The 19,974-nt window shown below is 39.2% G+C and overlaps 1 protein-coding gene across 3 annotated transcripts in view; it reads left to right on the top strand.

Annotated features, from left to right (window-relative positions):
* Positions 1 to 5,785: 5,785 nt before the first annotated feature.
* LOC140499585 (cytochrome P450 4F11-like) overlaps positions 5,786 to 19,974 on the top strand; it is a 48,126-nt gene continuing 33,937 nt past the window's right edge. Inside the window, exon 1 of one of the 3 annotated variants that reach the window (XM_072601201.1) lies at positions 5,786 to 5,905. The gene's annotated coding sequence lies outside the window, so the exon portion shown is untranslated. Of the gene's footprint in view, positions 5,906 to 11,418; positions 11,519 to 19,974 lie in introns of those variants that run through there. The other 2 variants (XM_072601199.1, XM_072601200.1) reach the window with 2 other exon arrangements.

The following is a 19,974-nucleotide window of genomic DNA, read 5'->3' as shown; positions in this document are numbered from 1 at the left end:
AATGGTGACAGGGCAGATGACAAGTTAGTCAAATGGACTGTGGGATGGCTGGATGGTTTATGAAGCATGTCCTAGGAGCCAGTAAGAGAGAATGGACTGAGCTCATCTGTCATCATCTGGTCATCAAACAAGACTGCTCAGCCACAAGTAGCCAGTTCCAAAGTTGAATGTATTAATCTCCCCAGCAATGGACTATGGACTCTAGCAGTCTGGGGCAGAGGGTGCTGGTCAAGGTGGGAAGAAGTGGGGCAACAGTAACAGCGCATATGATTATCTTCAGAACCTCAATTCAATTCTCCATCTGAGTTCAAATTTAGCCTCAGACATTTACTAGCCACGTGACTCTGGGCAAGTCATTTAGCCTCTTTGCTTCAGTTGCCTCAACTGTAACATGGTGATAATAATAGCATCTACCTCACAGGGTTGTTGTAAGGGTCAAATGACACACTATTTGAAAGCGGATCAGCATGTAGCAAGTATTTAATAAAATTCTTTTTCCCTTCCCTCCACCCCCAAAACCTACTAAAGTTGTGGTAACTAATCGCTTCTTCCTTGTAGGGAAGGCAAATTCTCATTGTCAGTCTAGAGGTATGAAGTTCTCTTTAGTTAGGATATATACCAGAGAGTACAAGGGCCTAGGCTGAAATAATCTCTTCTTTGAATTTTTCTTAGAGACTACGCTAACTGATTCTTGTCTTTTATTGTCTGCTAAACTCTGAACGGTGTGTCTGAACTTTCCTGCCCTCTCTTCCAGGAGCCCCTCAGTTCAACTCTTACTTATTACTGATATTATTAGGGCTTTAAAAAGCCATAAAGTAGAAGGGGAAATAATACTTCTTTTTCTTGTTATTATAGAGTAGAATTGGGAACATTTATGGAAATAATAAGAACACAGATTTTATATACATATTTATGTGACTACAAATTCATTATGTATATAGTATATTTTTATATAATTTGTTGCATATAAATACATATTTCATAAAATTTGTAAATATATTATATATAAAATTACTTCTGAGTCACATGACCAATACAATGGAAGCATTTTCTCTGATCTTTAAAACATCTCAGACTCGCCAAAAGAGAAGTGATATGTTGGCAATAAAAGTAGTCATTGGTTCCTATTGTGTAGCAAGATGGTTAAAAACTCCATGAACTAATGCCATTTCTATGCTCTCTCCATACGCCTTCCCACATGACCCATCAGCTTCTGCAGAGAGTTTGCAGTAGTTGATCTTATCTGTGCACTTGGAACAAAATACAAGATCACACCCTAACCCCTTATCTCTCTCAGTGCCCTGAATATTCAAATTCTAAATTGCAGAAAATATGGTGACATCTTCATAGAAAGTGCCTTGGAAGCATTCTGTGCTGCAAAGAACTCTGTATGACAGTGGAGGAACAGAAGGAGCAGGGCAGGCACCTGTAGAAGAACTTAATTCTAAATCCTTATTCCCATCTCTTCCCAGTGCTTTGAAAAGCCAAGCTCCAAATGGCAGAAATTTTCCCAGGCTGCCACAGCAACAGCTTGGCAGTGCCCTATGTTACTGGGTCAGAGATCTGAAACAGGGTAGGATACTACATCAGTATGGGTGACTGGGTGGCACTCCATTATAAGCCTGAGGAAAAGAGTACACCATTCAGCTGGAGCTAGTTCTCTCCCTCCAAAGTCATTTATTTGTTGAAGTGACCTAAGCGAGTAAACTATCAATTGCTCAGCATAGGAGGAGGTTAGGAGTTTTGAGATCTAGTCTGAGGGACACCATCAGAAGAAAGGGAGTCAGAAAGTGAACAATAGAGGTAAAGAAAGAAAGTAAAGAGTGAAATTACCCAAGGCCTCAGAAGAATCAAAGAACTGGAACATGCACAAGCATACCAACAGGGAAGATATTGACAGCAGAGGGAAACATGGTCTCCAGAGCTAGGAAGTGAGTTCAGAAATCCGTAAATAAATACTGCAGAACCAAGGAAAATGATTGAAACCAGATGCTGCAGATTTGGGGGAAAGCTTGGAATTACAATATGAGGTTCCTGAGTCTTTTAAAAGATAAATGAGAATTATGGGAGCAGAGTTTTGGGCCTGTCCAGCAGAAATAATGTACAGAATAGAAAACTTGAATCAAGGTACAGCCACCAAAGAAGCAAAAATGGAGACAAATGATTGGGAATGTGAATACACAGAAGTAAAAGATAATCTGGAAGAAGAAAAGCAAAAAAGATAAATCAATAACATTAAAAGAAAGCATGTTCTCCATACAAGCAAAACATAATCCTCAAAGACAACATACATAGAAACAACCTAAGGATGATAGGTTTCCAAGGACAAAGCAAAAAACAAAAACAATCTGCAAGATGTGAACATAGTATAAGAAATAATACAAGTAAACTTCTCAGAACTTTTGAATACACAAAAAAACAAAGTATCACTAAAAAGAATCCATAAACTGCTTCCCGGGGGAAAAAAATCAAAGACTTTGAACTTCACATGGTTAAATTTAACAATTTCATTCAGAAATAGTAACTTAAGCAAGTGACCAGGAAGAAAACTTTCAAATAGAACAGAAAAGAAATTTGATTTAAAAGACTATTCTGTCCCCACTAGGAAAAGGAGGAGGAAATGAGTGAACTGATGTACAGTGAGTGAACTGAACCAGGAAAACAGTTTATAGATAACAAAAACATTGTAAAGACAAACTCTGATCAACACAATGACCAACTATAATTCCAGAGGACTCATGATGAAACATGCCATCTACTTCCTGAGGAAATGACGGTGGAATCAGAGTGCAGATGAAGACATTTTTCAGACATAGCCAATGTCAGGATTTACTTTGCCTGACGCATTTTTCTAATAGGATTTTTTTTCTTGCTTTCTCAACAGAGGTAAAAAGTGGGGGAAAGGAAAGTAGAAGGAACAGGAGGATCTCAGTTTGGAAATTTAAAAGAATCCAATTTTTTTTTAAGAGTTTTAGCATTAAAAAACAACCACAAAAGATGTGGTAACTAATCAGCTTCTTCTCTGTAGGGAGGGCAAATTCTCACTGTCAGTCTGGAGGTATGAAGTTCTCTTTAGTTAGGATATATACCAGAGAGTACAAGGGCCTAGGCTGAAATAATCTCTCCTTTGAATTTTTCTTAGAGACTATGCTAACTGATTCTTGTCTTTTATCTGCTAAACTCGGAACTGTGTTTCTGAACTTTCCTGCCCTCTCTTCCGGGAGCCTCTCAGTTCAACTCTTACTTATTACTGATATTATTAGGGCTTTAAAAAGCCATAAAGTAGAAAGGGAAATAGGCCCCTAGAGGAAAGGCCATTAGATTGGCAACTAAAAGATCATTAGGAATTTGGGGAAAGAGAAGTTTCAGTTAAATGATGAAGTCAGAAGTACATAGGATTCAGAGAAGAGAAAGAGGAGAGAACATAGAAAAGGAAAAGGCCAAGATCTCAAATTGTAGATGATTTTGAAGACAGCTGTAGGATGCTACCTGAGATAGAAGCAGTTTTTAAGGATGGGGAGATAAGAATATTTCATTCAGAGTTCTGCTTAATTCTTCCTTCCTTCCCTAAAATTCCTTCTTCCATATGCATTTCTTTTTTTATATTAACAATATAAGTGATCACTCATTCTTTTATTTCATGTTTGTATCAATATGGATTATGTCTAGATTGTAATTATTGTAATTGTGTTTTCTTTTCTAAAATTTTATTTATTTTTATTTTTCAGCATTCACCTTCACAAGATTTTGAATTTCAAATTTTTCTTCATCTCTCTCCTGCTCCTACCCCAAAACAGTATGCATTCTGATTACCCCTTCTTCCAGTCTGCCACACCTTCCATCACCCCACCCCCCCATCTTATCCCCTTCCCTTCTAGTTTCCTGTAAGGCAAGATAGATTTCTATACCCCATTACCTATATATCTTATCTCAGAGTGGCATTTGAAAACAATTTTTGACATTCATTTTTAAAGCTTTGAGTTCCACATTCTACTCTCCCTCTCCTTTCACCCTCATTGAGGAGGTAAGCAATTTGATACAGATTGTACATGTGTAGACAGGTAGAACATTTTCATAACAGCTATGTTGTGAAAGACTAATTATATTTCTCTCTATCCTGTCCCACCTTCCATTTGTTCTATTCTCTCCTTTGACTGGCCCCATCACAGAAGTGTTTGCTTCTGATTATTCCTTCCCCCAATCCGCTATCCCTTCTATTATTGCCCCTCTCTTATCCCCTTCCTCCCTGCTTTCCTGTAGGGTAAAATAGATTTCCATATCCAATTGAGTGTATATCTTTATTCTCTCCTTAAGCCAAATCTGACAAAAGTAAGGCTCACTTATTCCCTCTCACCTTTCTCCCTCTTCCCCTCCATTATACAAGCACTTTCTTGCCTGTTTTCTGTGAGATGATTTACTTCATTCTACCTCTCCCTTTCTCTTTCTCCCAATACATTCTTCTCAGCATTTAATTGTATTTTTTAGAAATCATCCCTTCATTCATGTGCCCTCCAAGTACTCTAATACTGAGAAAGGTCTCAAGAGTGGCAAATATCATTTTTCCATGTAGGAATGTAAACAGTTAAACTTTAATAAGTCCCTCATAGTTTCTATTTCCTGTTTACTGTTTCAAGCTTCTCTTGATTCTTGTATTTGAAAGTCAAATTTTCTATTCATCTCTAGTCTTTTCAACAACAATGCTTGGAAGTCCTCTATTTCATTGGAATTCCATTTTTCCTCTGAGGTAGTATTTGAAGTAGTTTTGCTGGGTAGTCCCACTGCAATTATTGTCCCTAATTGGTGCTATCTAGGAAAAAGGCACAGGCCATGCAAACAAGAAGCCTGGTCTAAGCAGGTGCTACACTAGGCAAATGGCAAGTCCACTTAGAAGTTGGTTGTAACTTTCCAGGAGAGAAGCGATATAGATCTGAACAAGAGTGAAAGTTAGAAAGTAAAAATAATGGGAGGGATGCAGAGGGGGAATCAACAGAATTTGGTGATTCTGGATATTGACAAAATGGGCAGTATCTTCCTTCCAGAAGGAGGCTTGTTAATGCCAGAGGCAGCTGGGTGCCAGGAATTCCCCAAACTGCAAGTGTGCCTCACATTTTGGTGTTTCCAGGGGGCCATTTTTCTCATTTTTTAAATATGAAGAAAATTGGAAAGGGATAGGAAGGGGATAAAATGGTATAATAATAAGTAGTATTTGCATAGTGCTTTAAAGCTTACAAAGTTCTTTATAAATCTTGTCTCATTTTATCTTCACAACTCTGGGAGATTAGTGCTATTATTATTCCCATTTTACACAGGAGGAGAGTAAAGTATACAGAGGTTAAAAGTCTTGCTCAGGGTCAAATAGCTAGTAAACATCTGAAGCTGGATTTGAATTCAGATTTCTTGATTATAGGTCCAGTTCTACCAACACTGTACCACCTAGAGAAAAGGAGTGAAAAGGAAATGAGAGGAGTAGGAAGGTAAGGTAAAATAGGGAGCATCATATTGGGACACTTGGGATTAAGGATCTTGGCTTTGGGAGAAGGGTTGCATTTATCTCTCTAACCAGGACAGGGTGGATAGGAAAGGGAAAAGAAGGGGAGGAGCAGGAAGGTAGCTGTTAGTGTAGGGAATGACCTTAGGAGCCTGGCTTCTAATCTCTCGTGTTCTTTCACCTATTACTAATCTGTGCTCACAGATTGAGGACAAAGTCTTTTCTGGCCTGTATCTCTAGCTCCCCTCCCTGACATGGCCTCTGACCAGATTCCAGTCTTGCCTGTGGAGGTGGAGTCTGAGGTGTGGCCTAGAAGATGCATGGATCTGGCTTTAGATAAAAGTGAGGAGCAGGTGGCACCCAGAAAACGGGAGGTGACTGGTTTCCAGAGCTACAGACAGCAGTGACAAAGAACAGGTATTTTAAAAACAAAAGACTGATACCCAAGCCTAGGGCTACAGAGAAAGCTGCTCTAGACTGTAGGAGGCTGAATAAAACTGGGCATGAATATGGGTACAGGAAGCTGGCATGAGAAGACAGAGGTGAGCTCAAATAGAGACTGGAGAGGAGGCTGAAGAAAAACAGGAACTGGAGGCAGCTTGGACATTGGACAGAACTGAGCACAGGAAATTTTCACTGTAAACAGACTTGACTGAGAATTGGGCTAGTTGAATTGTCCTATCTTGCCTTCATGCATTAAGGGTGTTTTCTCTTCTCTCATTGTCATGGTTCAGCTCTGCTGAAAGAGACTAGTATTCAAGGTATTAGGGAGGGACCCTATATCTTTTTCAGAAGAAAAATAACCTGGCCAGAACTAGTGTTTCTGGGCATCGGTGACTCTTATTGCTAAAGCTAAGGTCCTTCTGTATTATAGGTTCATCTTCAGGTCACATTGGCTGGAAAACTGACTAGGAAATCCATGCTACTTAGAGGGCTCTAGGACAATGAAATGCGAGGTAGAGAGATGGATGCCTAAGCTTAGAGAATGGATGTTGAAACTGGATATAGAAAAGAGGAGAAAGATGGAGACAGGCTAGACTGAGGCCTTGGAGAATGTCCATTGGAAGTCCAGATGGCAGATAGAGAGAAGAATTATGGTCCTTGTGGGAAGCAGGGATAGCCCTGGGAATCAGTCCAAAGGGGAAGCCTGGAGGCTCAAAGTCATCTGAAAAAAAGAGGAGGAAAACAAAGTTAGTCAGCCTCCAAATCCCACTTGGGTTTTGGTATGCTTTCGCTTTTCTATTTTACTATATGTCCGTGTTCGACATTTCATTGCCTCTAAGTGTCTTATATTCTTTCTCTTTCCTATGGCCAAGAGCACTTGCCCAGGTCTTTTAAACAAAATTTATTGAATTTTTGAATAGCAGAGAATTCTAGCCTGAAGGCAACAGATGAGACCCCAGGAATATGGCTGAGGAAGGACCGTTTTCTGGATAAAGAATGTAGAACCACCTTTTGGGGCCACGGCCCTAGCAAACATGCAAACTATATATTTGCCAGAGGTGTGTAAGTTCACTGGTGCCAAGAACTCATTTCAGTCTTTTCTGAATACTTTCCTCCCAACTCTTAACAGGGGGAAGAATGTGAGGGTCAGAGATTGCAAATCATGCTTAGACTTTAAAAAAAAATAATTAATTAATTTTAAGTTTAATAGTATTTTATTTTTCCCCCAGTTAAATGTCAAGAAAATTTGTAGCAGTCATTTTTTATAAGATTTTGAGTTACAAATTTTCTCCCTTCTCTTTCCTCCCCTTTTCTGAAAATGATAGGCAGTTTAATATAGTTCATACATATACTATTGCATAAAAAATATGTCCATCTTAATTACTGTTGTGAAAGAAGAAACAGATTTTTTTTTAAAAACACGAGAAAGAATAAAAAGTTGAAAAAATGCTTTGATCTGTATTGAGTCCATCAGTTCTGGATGTGGATAGCATTTTTTTTATGAGTCCTTTGTACTTGTCTTATATCATTGTGTTACTAAGAAAAGCTGAATCATTCATAGTTGATCATCAGACAATGTTGCTAATACTGCATACAATGTTTTCTTGTTTCTGCTCATTTCACTTTGCATCAGTTTGTAGGACCTTTCCAGGAGTTTTTGAAATCTGCCTGTTCATCATTTCTTATTGCACAATAGCATTCTATTACATTTATATACCACAATTTGTTCAGCCATTCCCTAGCTGATGGGCATCCCCTCAGTTTCCAATATTTTTCTACCATGGAAAGGGCTGCTATAAATATTCTTCCACATGCCGGTCCTTTTCCTTTTTCTATGTTCTCTTTGGTATATAGATCTAATAGTGGTATTTCTGGATCAAAGTGTATGCACAGTTTGGTTGCCTTTTGGGTGTAGTTCCAAATTGCTCTCCAGAATGGTTGGATCAGTTCACAACTCCACCAACAGTACATCAGAGTTTCAGTCTTTCCATATCTTGCCAACATGTATCATTTTCCTTTATGTCATATTAGCCAATCTGATAGGTTTGAGGTGGTACCTCAGAGTTGCTTTAATTTGCATTTCTCTAATCAATAGTTATTTCAAGCACTTCTTCATATGTCTATAGATAGTTTTCATTTCTTCATCTGAAAACTGCCTGTTCATGTCCTTTGACCATTTATCATTTGGAATATAGCATGCCTCTGGAACCCTGAATGAGTCCTTGCTGCCTGATGAATTGTCCAGACAATGGGCTTTTAAGGCTTGTCACTACCACCAAGAAGCTAGTTTTTGAATGAAAAGTCCTGTTTTATCCATTTGCTCCTCTGGCATATCTGAAGTGCATTCTCTCTCTAGTGGGAAACTGAGATGGGGAAAGCCTATAAAAAAAATAAAGTCTTTTGTTTTGACATCAAGTAGCTCAGTCTGATGATCCATTTAAGGTTTACCCCTCAGGGAGTACCACAGAATGTTTCCTTTTTGAATCTCATTTTGGGGAACTTAAGGAATTTGTCAAAGTACTTGATCAGTCTCAAATGCTGCTGCTACTGAACAGGCCATTACAAAAGTGAAAGACTCACCTCTTTTGATATATTTGAGACATTTTTCTTATGAAGAATCAAGGTCACCTTGCTTGACAGCCAGGCAAACAAGAAGTAAGAATTAGCAAAGCAGTGAAGATAACACCAAAGCCTTTTTTGCTGCCCTCTGCAGTTTAATCAAGGAGTGACCTTCCCCAAGTTCAATTCTGCATTGAGTATTAATGTTTCTGAATTTTATTTTTTCTTAATCAACCAAAATCTGACATCTCTCACCTTACCCCAAATTGAAAAATGGAAGAAAAATAAAGCCCTTTAAAAGAAATATAGATAGTTAAGCAAAAATAAATTTCTGAATATATACACAGATAAGTCTAAAGAGTTTGTTGAGCAGAAGTAGCTGTATCATTCTTATTTACTGGGATCTTATGGTCTCATACCTGCCATAGCATTTCATCCTACTTAGTATCTAGATTGATGATGGAGTCAGTCCTCAATCTCTGCCATTCCCTCAAGGGCATCAACACAATCATTTCATTCAACAGAAGGTATGTGATGTCTCTAATGGGAACTAAAATGCCCTATAAACAACTATATGTAGTAGGGGCAATAACAAAATTCTTCTACTGGTTCCACCATTAAAGCAGAGAGTCTTTAACTGTCTGTTGTTGTTCTCTCCAATCCCAGACCACTTAGTCAGACCTTAATTACTACTCAGGAATCACTATAAATACAAATCATGCTTTTCCATTCCATCCTTCAGTGTTTCTCACATGTTGGTCATGTAGCTTGCTGCTTGATCTACTGGGAGGACCTTACAGAATCTCTCTGTTTCTCTATCAACAGCTGAGATCCACTTGTGTATACTTCTCTTATAACAGGTAGAACCATCAGTGAACCAGGCAAAATGGTGCTTTCCAAGACTTAAGTCTTCATTGGTGGAAGCACATTGGGCTGGTGGAAGGAACAAAGCCCTGAAACTGGGACCAGAGATCTCAACCTATGTGCTATTTGTGAAGGGTCTAACAGCGGAGAAACCTGGGCAAACATGATCTTGAATGTACCATTTCCAGTGAAAAATGGAAGCTTCCCATGATTTACCATCTTCTTAGAGGAGTCATTTTGCATCACTCAACTCAAAATACACAACTTTGAATGGAGGGCAAGGGTATGGTCATTCAATACCAACAAGGGCCCCATAACAAGCAAGCAATTCTTTTTCAAGGGTAGTATAGAGTTGCTGTTTTGGGAACCTATGAATTCAGAGGTCTGATGGTTGTTTAATATGACCAAACCTTGGGGGTCTATGAAAGGTTCCACTTGGCCTGATCCTTATGGACAGAGACATACTAGACCATAGGCCCTATAGAATCAATCAGGAGAAGACATAGCTGGGTAGCCCACTTTTGGCCTTTTAAGGCTACAGACTATTCTAAACACCACTCAAAAGAAGGGGTTGGTGAATGACTTGGTTCCTATTTAGGAACCATCAAAATACTCAAATGGGAATATTGATTTTCTAGAACCCAAAGAGTCCAATTAGCCTCTAAGGTTCCTTATTGGACTTTAGATCATTATAGACTACATCCAGAATCAGTCAGGTTCCTCCCACCTTCCACATTCCATTTTGTATCTCTTGCTTTATTTCTTTCAAATACTCTTATAGTCTTTGCTACCACAACATTTTCTTCCCAAGGTCCTTTTAGTTGTTGTGGGATCATTCTTTTATTCCAGGTTTTCTTCTTGGGTCATTCTTGCTCCATAATATTTCTTCCTAGTGTTCAGCATCTTCTGTTTATTAAAACCTCTAGAACTCAGGTTTTGATTTTGGACCTAGTGCTAGGATCAGACTCAACACTCTGCTATGTTTTGGAATGATTTGACCAACTCTATTTGATTCTGACATTTATTCCCTGGGTTCCCTTCTCTGAGTGTGGTTCCCTATCCTCCACTCAGAGGGATGACAGATTTCAGTGTCCTGTGTCAGAGTGCTTCTTTTGTCTGTCTGCGCAGGATTTTTCTGATCCCCCTGGGATACGTCCAATTGGAATATCACCCCTACTCTTCACTCTGAAGCTTCTTCTATCAGCACACAGTGTGTCTTCTGTGTCCTTTGGGAGCATAGTTCTGGATTGCCTTTCATTCTCTATCTGGGACTTCCTTGGTCAGTCATTGCCACTTCCATTTACTTCTCCCTGAGACCATTCTCCTATCAGGATCATAGGTGGTATTCTAGGCACCACACCCCCCAAAGAGTTTGTTCAGGAGTATATTTCTTGACAAAATAGAAGATGCCTGATCCAAGTGATTGGATATCACTTAAGGGAATAAGTTTTAAAAACTGAAAATAGTGGTCCAAGTGACTGTTTCCTCTAAGGACAACCCAGTTTAGGAACAGAAATTGTATTTCCTCCAATGATCATACTACATTATTAGACTTCTGAGGCAACTGAGTTTACCTACACCAGTGACCTATTTCATACCTTAATTTGCTTCTCTTGAGGAAAATAACTGGTTAAATGATAAGCTTTGTAAGTTACTCAATGTTTGATGTTCTAAAGGTCACACTTTCCAAGTCTAATTTATAGAGGCAAATGGAGTGAGGGACAGTGGCTAGATTGTTGAATATCGAGTCAGGAAGATCCAATTTCAAATCTGGCCTCAGATATTTAACTAGTTGTGTGATCCTGGGCAAGTCACTTAATGTTGGTAATCCTTAGTTTTCTTATCTGTAAAATAAGGATAATAAACATGGCGGGGTAGAAAGAGACACATATGCTAGCTCCTAACCCACAGCCCATAAAATATCTGTAAAGAAGAACTCCCAACAAATTGTGGAGCAGCAGAAGCCACAGAACAAACAAGTGAAGGAGATTTCTGTTCCAGAGAGACCTGAAAAACCAACACAAAAGGTCCATCGTGCACTGGACCCAGAGCACAGCACAGCCCTTCCTTGGCTGTGCGGCACCAAGAGGGGCTGATCCGAGCAGGCTTTAGGGACAGAATCTCCAGCAGCAGTGCAGGTCCCTCCACCCACAGGTGCCAAAGGTCAGTGAAAGGGTCTTTTCAGGTTGCAGAGGGGGGAGCGGGGTGTCCCCATAACTCAGGTCCCCTCGGGAGGCAGCAGTGGAGGCAGCAGCAGACAAGGGCTCCCAAAGCAGGCAGGAGCCTGGATCCACTGTTGAAGGTCTCTGCATAAACCCCCTGAGGGAACTAAGCCCCTTGAGACAGCCCTGCACCTACCTGAGCACCTGAACTTAATCTCACACTGAATAGCAGCCCTGCCCCCACTCAAAGCCCTGACGCTGGGAAGCAGCATTTGAATCTCAGACCCTAAGCACTAGCTGGGCAGAACTGGAGGCAAGGTGGGTGTGGAGAGGAAACTCAGAAGTCAAGTAACTGGCTGGGAAAATGCCCAGAAAAGGGAAAAAGAAATAAGACCATAGAAGGTTGGTCTTGGTGAACAGATATCTCCTCCCACCCTTTCTGATGAGAAAGAACAATGCCTACCATCAGGGAAAGACATAGAAGTCAAGGCTTCTGTATCCCAAACATCCCAAATAAATATTCCATGGACTCAGGTCATGGAAGAGCTCAAAAAGGATTTTGAAAATCAAGTTAGAGAGGTGGAGGAAAAACTGGGAAGAGAAATGAGAGAGATACAAGAAAAGCATGAAAAGCAGGTCAACACCTTGCTAAAGGAGACCCCAAAAAATGCTGAAGAAAATAACACCTTGAAAAATAGGCTAACTCAATTGGCAAAAGAGGTTCAAAAAGCCAATGAGGAGAAGAATGCTTTCAAAAGCAGAATTACCCAAATGGAAAAGGAGGTTCAAAAGCTCACTGAAGAAAACAGTTCTTTCAAAATTAGAATGGAACAGATGGAGGCTAATGACTTGATGAGAAACCAAGAAATCACAAAACAAAACCAAAAGAATGAAAAAATGGAAGATAATGTGAAATATCTCCCTGGAAAAACAACTGACCTGGAAAATAGATCCAGGAGAGACAATTTAAAAATTATGGGACTGTCTGAAAGACATGATTTTTAAAAAAGCCTAGAAATCATCTTTCATGAAATTATCAAGGAAAACTGCCCAAGGAAAACCAGAGGGCAAAATAAGTATTCAAGGAATCCACTGATCACTGCCTGAAAGAGATCCAAAAAGAGAAACTCCTAGGAACATTGTGGCCAAATTCCAGAGTTCCCTGGTCAAGGAGAAAATACTGCAAGCAGCTAGAAAGAAACAATTCAAGTATTATGGAAATACAATCAGGATAACACAAGATCTAGCAGTTTCTACATTAAGGAATCTAAGGGCATGGAATATGATATTCCAGAAGTCAAAGGAACTAGGACTGAAACCAAGAATCACCTACCCAGCAAAATTGAGTATAATACTTCAGGAGAAAAATTGGTCTTTCAATGAAATAGAGGATTTTCAAGCATTCTTGATGAAAAGACCATAGGTGAAAAGAAAATTTGACTTTCAAACACAAGAATGTAGAGAAGCATGAAAAGGTAAACAGCAAAGAGAAATCATAAGGGACTTACTAAAGTTGAACTGTTTACATTCCCACATGGAAAGACAATATTTGTAACTCTTGAAACTTTTCAGTATCTCGGTAGTGGGTGGGATTACACACACACACACACACACACAGAGAGAGAGAGAGAGAGAGAGAGAGAGAGAGAGAGAGAGAGAGAGAGAGAGAGCACAGAATGAATTGAATAGGATGGGATCATATCTTTAAAAAAATGAAATTAAGCAGTGAGAGAGAAATATATTGGGAGGAGAAAGGGAGAAGTGGAATGGGGCAAAGTATCTCTTGTAAAGGAGGCAGGCAAAAGACTGTTTAATGGAGGGAAAAAGAGGGGAGGTGAGAGAAAAACATGAAATTTACTCTCATCACATTCCACTAAAGGAAGGAATAAAATGCACACTCATTTTGGTATGAAAACCTATCTTACAATACAGGAAAGTGGGGGAGAAAGGGATAAGCAGGGTGGAAGGATGATGGAAGGGAGGGCAATGGGAGGAGGGAGCAATTAGAAGTCAACACTCTTGGGAAGGGACAGGATCAAAAGAGAGAATAGAAGCAATGGGGGGGCAGGATAGGATGGAGGGAAATATAGTTAGTCTTATGCAATACTACTATTATGGAAATCATTTGCAAAACTACATAGATATGACCTATATTGAATTGCTTGCCTTCCCAAAAGGAATGAGTGGGGAGGGAGGGATGAAGAGAAGTTGGAACTCAGAGCTTTAGGAACAACTGTCGAGTACTGTTTTTGCTACTAGGAAATAAGAAATACAGGTAATGGAGTATAGAAAGTTGTCTGGCCCTACAGGACAAAAGAGAAGATGGGGACAAGGGAAGGGAGGAATGATAGAAGACAGGGAAGATTGGTGATAGGGGCAATTAGAATGCTCAGTGTTTTAGGGTGAGGGGAAGGGACAAATGCGGAGAAGATTTCAAACCCAAAATTTTGTGAAAATGAATGTTAAAAGTTAAATAAATAAATTTTAAAAATAAAAAAAATAAAAATAAGGATAATAATAGCATCTGCTTCCAAGGTTGTTGTGAGGAATTAGAACTAGAATTGTATCTATCTTCCCTCCCCCTTAAATTGAAAATTTAAGGATACAGTTTTTAAATAACAAAACCCAGTGAAAGATTACTAGTTTCCTTGCTTGCTATCCCTTAAAAAGGGAGGAACTCCAAGCTTATACCTGCAGGCTTGACTCCTTCTCACCAAATGTCACACAAAAGACCATCACAAATAGTGAATGGTGAGTAAACCTATTTATCCAAGTAGATTTCAAACAGAAATTGGAGAAATTCTACAGATTACAATATACCAGAAAATACATGAAAATACACTAAGAGAGAGGCCTGGATCTCACCCAAAGAGAAGTCCCTTAAAGTCTTTAGGGAGATAAACTAGCTGGAAATCAAGGATACTTTTCTCATCCATGTTTACCTTCCATAGTTTTTCTCTTCCTTGGAGCCATAAATACATGAAAATACATGAAGCAAGTATCTCAACCAAGAAGAAGTTCCTTAAAGTCCTTAGGGAAATAAGGTAGTTGAAAATCAAGACTTTTCCCTCCATGTTTACCTTCTACAGTTTTTCTCTCTCTTGGAGCAGGAATGAAAAATGTCTCCTCTCTAAAGTTATCATGTCAGTTCTACCCTTTATACAGCCGTTTGAGGTCCCTTGAGAATTTTCTTCTCCAAACCAGAATCCTACCTATGTAGCATCTACACATTCTGAAACCTGGGTATACAAGCGTTAGACTTTATACTTATGTTTAACTCTATTGAAATTAATCTTATTAGATTCAGCCTAGCATCTAGCATTTGTAAATTAAATAAGCAAACTCTCTCTGCCTTTATCTAAATCACTGATAAACTCATTGATAAAGTCATTCATTCATAAGTAGCACAGGCTAAACACAGATGCTTGGGGCACTTCACTAGAGACCTCCTGACAACTTGACACCAAAGCAACAATGTCTACGCTTTGAGGAGAGCCGAGTAATCCATTTCCCATTGTCTAGACCACCTTTCACCATCTTCTTCTCCCATGGTAGTATGTCATACTTTATCAAATGTTTTACTCAAGTCTAGGTACACAAACTGTAGCCTCTTGACTCAGTTATCCCACTACTAAGTCTATCTCTCCAAAGAAGTAAAAAAAAAGAGTAAGAAGTATTTTAGCAAATATTTTATTTAATATTTAATATAATATTTAATCTATTTAGCAAAAATATTTATAGCATCTCTTTTTATGATAGTCCCAAACTGGAAACTTCTTTTGGAGGAATGGCTAAACAAATAGTGGTATATGAATGTAATGGGACATTATTGTGCCCTATGACATGCTGAAATAGACCATTGCAGAGAAAACTGGGAGGATATCTATGGATTAGTAACGATTGAAGTGCATGAAAAGAGACAGGACAATCTATAAAGTGATAACAATATCATAGAGAAAAGAAACTTTGAGAGATTTTAGAACTCTTATGAATGGAATGGAAAACCATGAATCCAAAAGAATCAAGATGAAACATTCCATCAATTACACTTTGAATGAATGATATGGGTGAATGGGAGAGGTGCTATAGGAAATGATTTTTGGAAGAGGGAAGAGGGAGAATGCAAACTCTAGACCAGCAAGCTAGATTTTGATTCAACCTTTCCCTCACTAATATTTAATCTTTTTCTCTTTATTGGTTTCTTTCCTGCTTCTTCCAAATACAACCAACTCATCCTTAACCTAATTAGACCCTATTTACCATCTTCACAGGGGCTTACCTGTGAGGCAACAAACTTAAAATGCAGAAAGAGATATACATTTCCAGACCTGGCAAATATGGGGATTTATTTTTCAGGGCTATGTAGACATATAATGAGGGCTTTATTTTTTGTGTGTCTCTCTTCTCCTTCCTTCCCCCTGCCACCCTCTCCCTACCTCAGTTTGAGATGGAGGTAGGGAGAGGGATGGATTCATAAAAAAGATTGTTAAGAAATAAAAATTAAAAACTATTAAAAACCTCTGAAGTCTAGTCAAACTAGATCCAACATGTTTCCTTCATTTACTAGTTTAATGTATATTCCAGAAAGAAATCAAGGTGAGTCAGGAATGACTGGTTTGTGATGAAGTCATGCCAGCTCTTTTTAATTAAAGTTCTTTTCTTGATGTCATTCAATCATTTCAATCATGTACTACTCTTTGGTGACCCCTTATGCAGTTTTCCTGGCAAAGACAGTGGAGTGGTTTGCCATATCCTTCTCCAGCTCATTTTACACATGAGGAAACTGAGGCAAGCAGGGTGAAGTGACTTTTGCTGGGTCACACAACTAATAAGTGTCTGAGGTCAGATTTGAACTCAGAACTGACTCAGATTTGAACTTCCTGACTACAGGTCTGGAACTCTATCCACTGTACCACTTAGTTGCCCTTATGTAATGCTATTTAAAAACAAAATAAACCCATTCTTTTTGAATATGTAACCTACTGAAGATGTATTCCTGTCCTGAGTTTCATCTTATCTAGGTTCAATCAAATTTGTATTTTTGCCAAGAATATAACAATAGTTAGCATTTGCACATAGTACCCTAAGGTTTGCAAAGTACTTTACAGATATTCTCTCATTTTATCCTCACAATAATCCTGTGAGGTAAGTTAGTCCTACGATTCCTATTTTACAGTTGAGGCAATTGAGTCCTAGAGCAGCCGATTTACCCAGGGTTGCTGAACTACTGGGGATCTGAAGCCAGATTTGAACTTTGGTCGTATAAGCAGGGAAATACATTTGTCACAAACAGGATGCGGGGGAACTCATGACTATGCACCTCTGCACTGCAGGCCTTGATGGCCTTGGTTTCCTTGGGGAATAGGCCATACCATGTCACATTTGAGCACTGCCTCTTTACTTACTCCTGACTGATTCACTTAGCTGAGCTGTAAGGCAGTGTAATACTCTTGTGGTAAAAGTTTCATGTTGTGAAAGCCCTGTGGATCCAGTGTTGAGTTTCTTTCCATTCCTCTCAGGTGACTCTACCAGATAATCTCCAAAAATCCAACTTATCAGACCCAGCACTGCTATTGATGGCTCAAGGAGGAACATGGGAATGTTGTCCTGTGTGGAATCTGCTAGTTGTGTCTTGTAGCCTTTTATAAACTTCCTGCCCAGGGTTTTCAGCTTCTGGGACTGGTCCTCCAGTATGTCGCTTTTGTAAAACTGTGTCCCCTTTCAGGTCTCCTTCTAAAGGGACAAAAGCAAGGACACATAGGAGATGCACATACAAAAAAATTTTAAAACAACCCACAGAGACAATGCACTTCCCCTGGACAAAGATTGGTTTCAGTGCCTTGTTTCCCAGTTGCTTATCAGCATGGAACCAACAAAACACTGGAGTTAATAATGGGGAAATTCTGAGCCCAGAACTGTTTTGTGATTATTGGATAGATGTACACTGGTTTGAACTCAGGAAGCTGAGTCAGCCTAACTCCAGGTACAGGGGCAGCTAGGTGGCAGAGCTCAAAGAGTCCTGGGCCTAGAGTCAAGGAAACCTGAGTTCAAATCCAGCTTCAGATACTTCCTAGGTGTGTGACTCTGGGCAAGTCATTTAACCCTCCTTGCCTCAGTTTCCTCATCTGTAAAATGATCTGAAGAAAGAAATAGCAGATCACTCGACTATCTTTGTCAGGAAACTCCATAAGGAGAAACAAAGAGTAGGTCATGACTGAAAATGACTAAACAACAGGAGAAGTAAACCCACATAGAAAGCACCCAAAGCAGCCACTCACTATACTTACCATACTCCTTAAGTGACCTCAAGAGCCCTGAGTTTCCCCCACTCAAATCAGAAACTCCAGGTTTACCTCTAAGAAGGCAGGTGTATGCATCTGTTCAAGGGCAACCCATTCTGTTTAACACTTCACCATTTGACATTTTTCGTAGACCAAAAATTTTTTTCTTGGCTTTACTCAGTTCTTTCACTCTGTCTCATACAGATAACAAGGGAATGGAAATCCCTTCCAGTGGCTCCCTTGATACTATTCCAGTGGCTAACCTTTTGGAATCCTGCATCCTGGGGGACAGCCCCCCCCCCTTAACCCCTCTCCTACCAGGCAGACATTAGTTAGATCTTCCTCCTTACCAGTGGCCAATATTTCATGTGAGAGAATGGAGGAATGTTTCCCTCATCAGAGATCTTCAAGCTGAATAACCACTTGTTGGACATTGCACAGAGGCAATTCTTTAGGTGTGATTTGGACTTTGTGACCATTGATGTCTATCTAGCTTTGATATTCAGTGATCTTGGAGGAAATAAGAAGGCTCTTTAAGGTTTACACATGTCTGTGAGTGACTCCTCATCTTTTCTGGGTGCCAAGATTCAGAGCTAATCTTTGTAGTAATTGCTGACACCGACATAGCCTTTTAAAGTTTGCAGAGTACTTTACATAAATTTTCTTGCTGGAGACTCACAGTAATGTTTTGAGCTAGGTGCTACAGGCATTACTAACCCATTTTATGGATGAGAAAATGATCTTGAGAAATGTCATGATGTGTGCAGCACTCACATGATTGGAAATAGTCAGATGTAGGACTTCATGTGAATTTTCCTTCCAAAATTTCACATACTTTACCATCATTGCCTTATTCTTCATGGAGGAAAGGCAAGTTCCAATTATTTTTGGATAAATGCTAAGGCAGACTATCGAGAGTGACAGGTACCCACAACATGTTCTTCAGAACAAGGTTGTCTTGCAGTTTCAAGGATTTTCTTAGCAGATCTGATCAATAACAGTGATGAACTGGTGATCTAATGGAAATCATCAGTTGTTTCACAATTTGCCATCTTGAGAGCTGGATTTTAGGATATGAAAAGAGAAATTCCAGATGTAGCATAATTGTTTCTACCTGAGAGTAAGTAAACTCTATTTTTCTGAAATTGTTCTTGAATAGATTTTCTTTGGAACATCTTCTGGCCTTGGGGTAGATGGGACACTAGGTTGTAGGGAAGCTCATGAGCTCAATGCTTCTTCTAGTCTTCATTTACTCCAGCAGAATGAAAGCTGCCCACACAAATTGTGTTCCCAATGCTTAACACAGTGTTCCAATGCTTAATAATAACACTGGCACATAGGTGCTTAGTAAATATTTGTTTAAAAGTTTACTTGATGTAATAGAGTCCAATAACATATAGGCTTCAGGTACGACCTTTGGCTTGAAAAGGAAATGTAGTGTTTGGAAAGAACCCTGAACTGGAAAATCAAGAGAACTGGAATCTAGCATTGGCTCTACCAATGTAGTCTGGGGCAAGCAATTTCCCTTCCCTAGGGCTTTGTTCTTTCATCTATAGACTGAAGAACCTGGACCATATGGTCTGGGAATGGAGCATTCTAATTCTGATGATCTATGACAATTCTATAATCTGGAAATGGAACTTTAGAATGTAGCATCCAAGTCATCTAAAAGCAAAGGAGTATCAGACCCCAGAACAGCTGTTGTAGGCATGGCCAGGTAGGGGTCAAATACAAAGTCAGTTTATAAGTTATATCCAGAAACCAATTTCATTCATAGGCTCATAGATTTTGATCTGGAAGAGACCTTAGAGGTCATGACATCAAAGTGGCTCATTTTTTGTTCTGGGAAGGGAGTCATATTTTTAAAATGCACATTATTGGAGCCTTTTTTCTACGACAATTATTTCTGGAGAGAACTCTTCCCTCCTCCATCTTCAGGATGACTTCCTTTTCATAACAAATAAAAATAATTAAACAAAAGCATCAGATAATGACTAATTAAGATTATGTCTAAAACACTCAAATCCCACCTTCTATGAGAATTCTTCTATGATGTGCCTCTCAATGACAGTGATTTCTCTCTATCAATTATCTCCAATTTATCTTGTATGTATATAGTTGTTTGCATGCAGTCTTCCCCCTGAGAAACTAGGTACCACAGTGGATAAAGTAATGG

The sequence above is a fragment of the Notamacropus eugenii genome, chromosome 4, assembly GCF_028372415.1.
Source record: "Notamacropus eugenii isolate mMacEug1 chromosome 4, mMacEug1.pri_v2, whole genome shotgun sequence".
Taxonomy (NCBI): Eukaryota; Metazoa; Chordata; class Mammalia; order Diprotodontia; family Macropodidae; genus Notamacropus; species Notamacropus eugenii.
The sequence above is the reverse complement of the archived record's forward strand: the minus strand, read 5'-3'. Positions and strand labels throughout refer to the sequence as shown.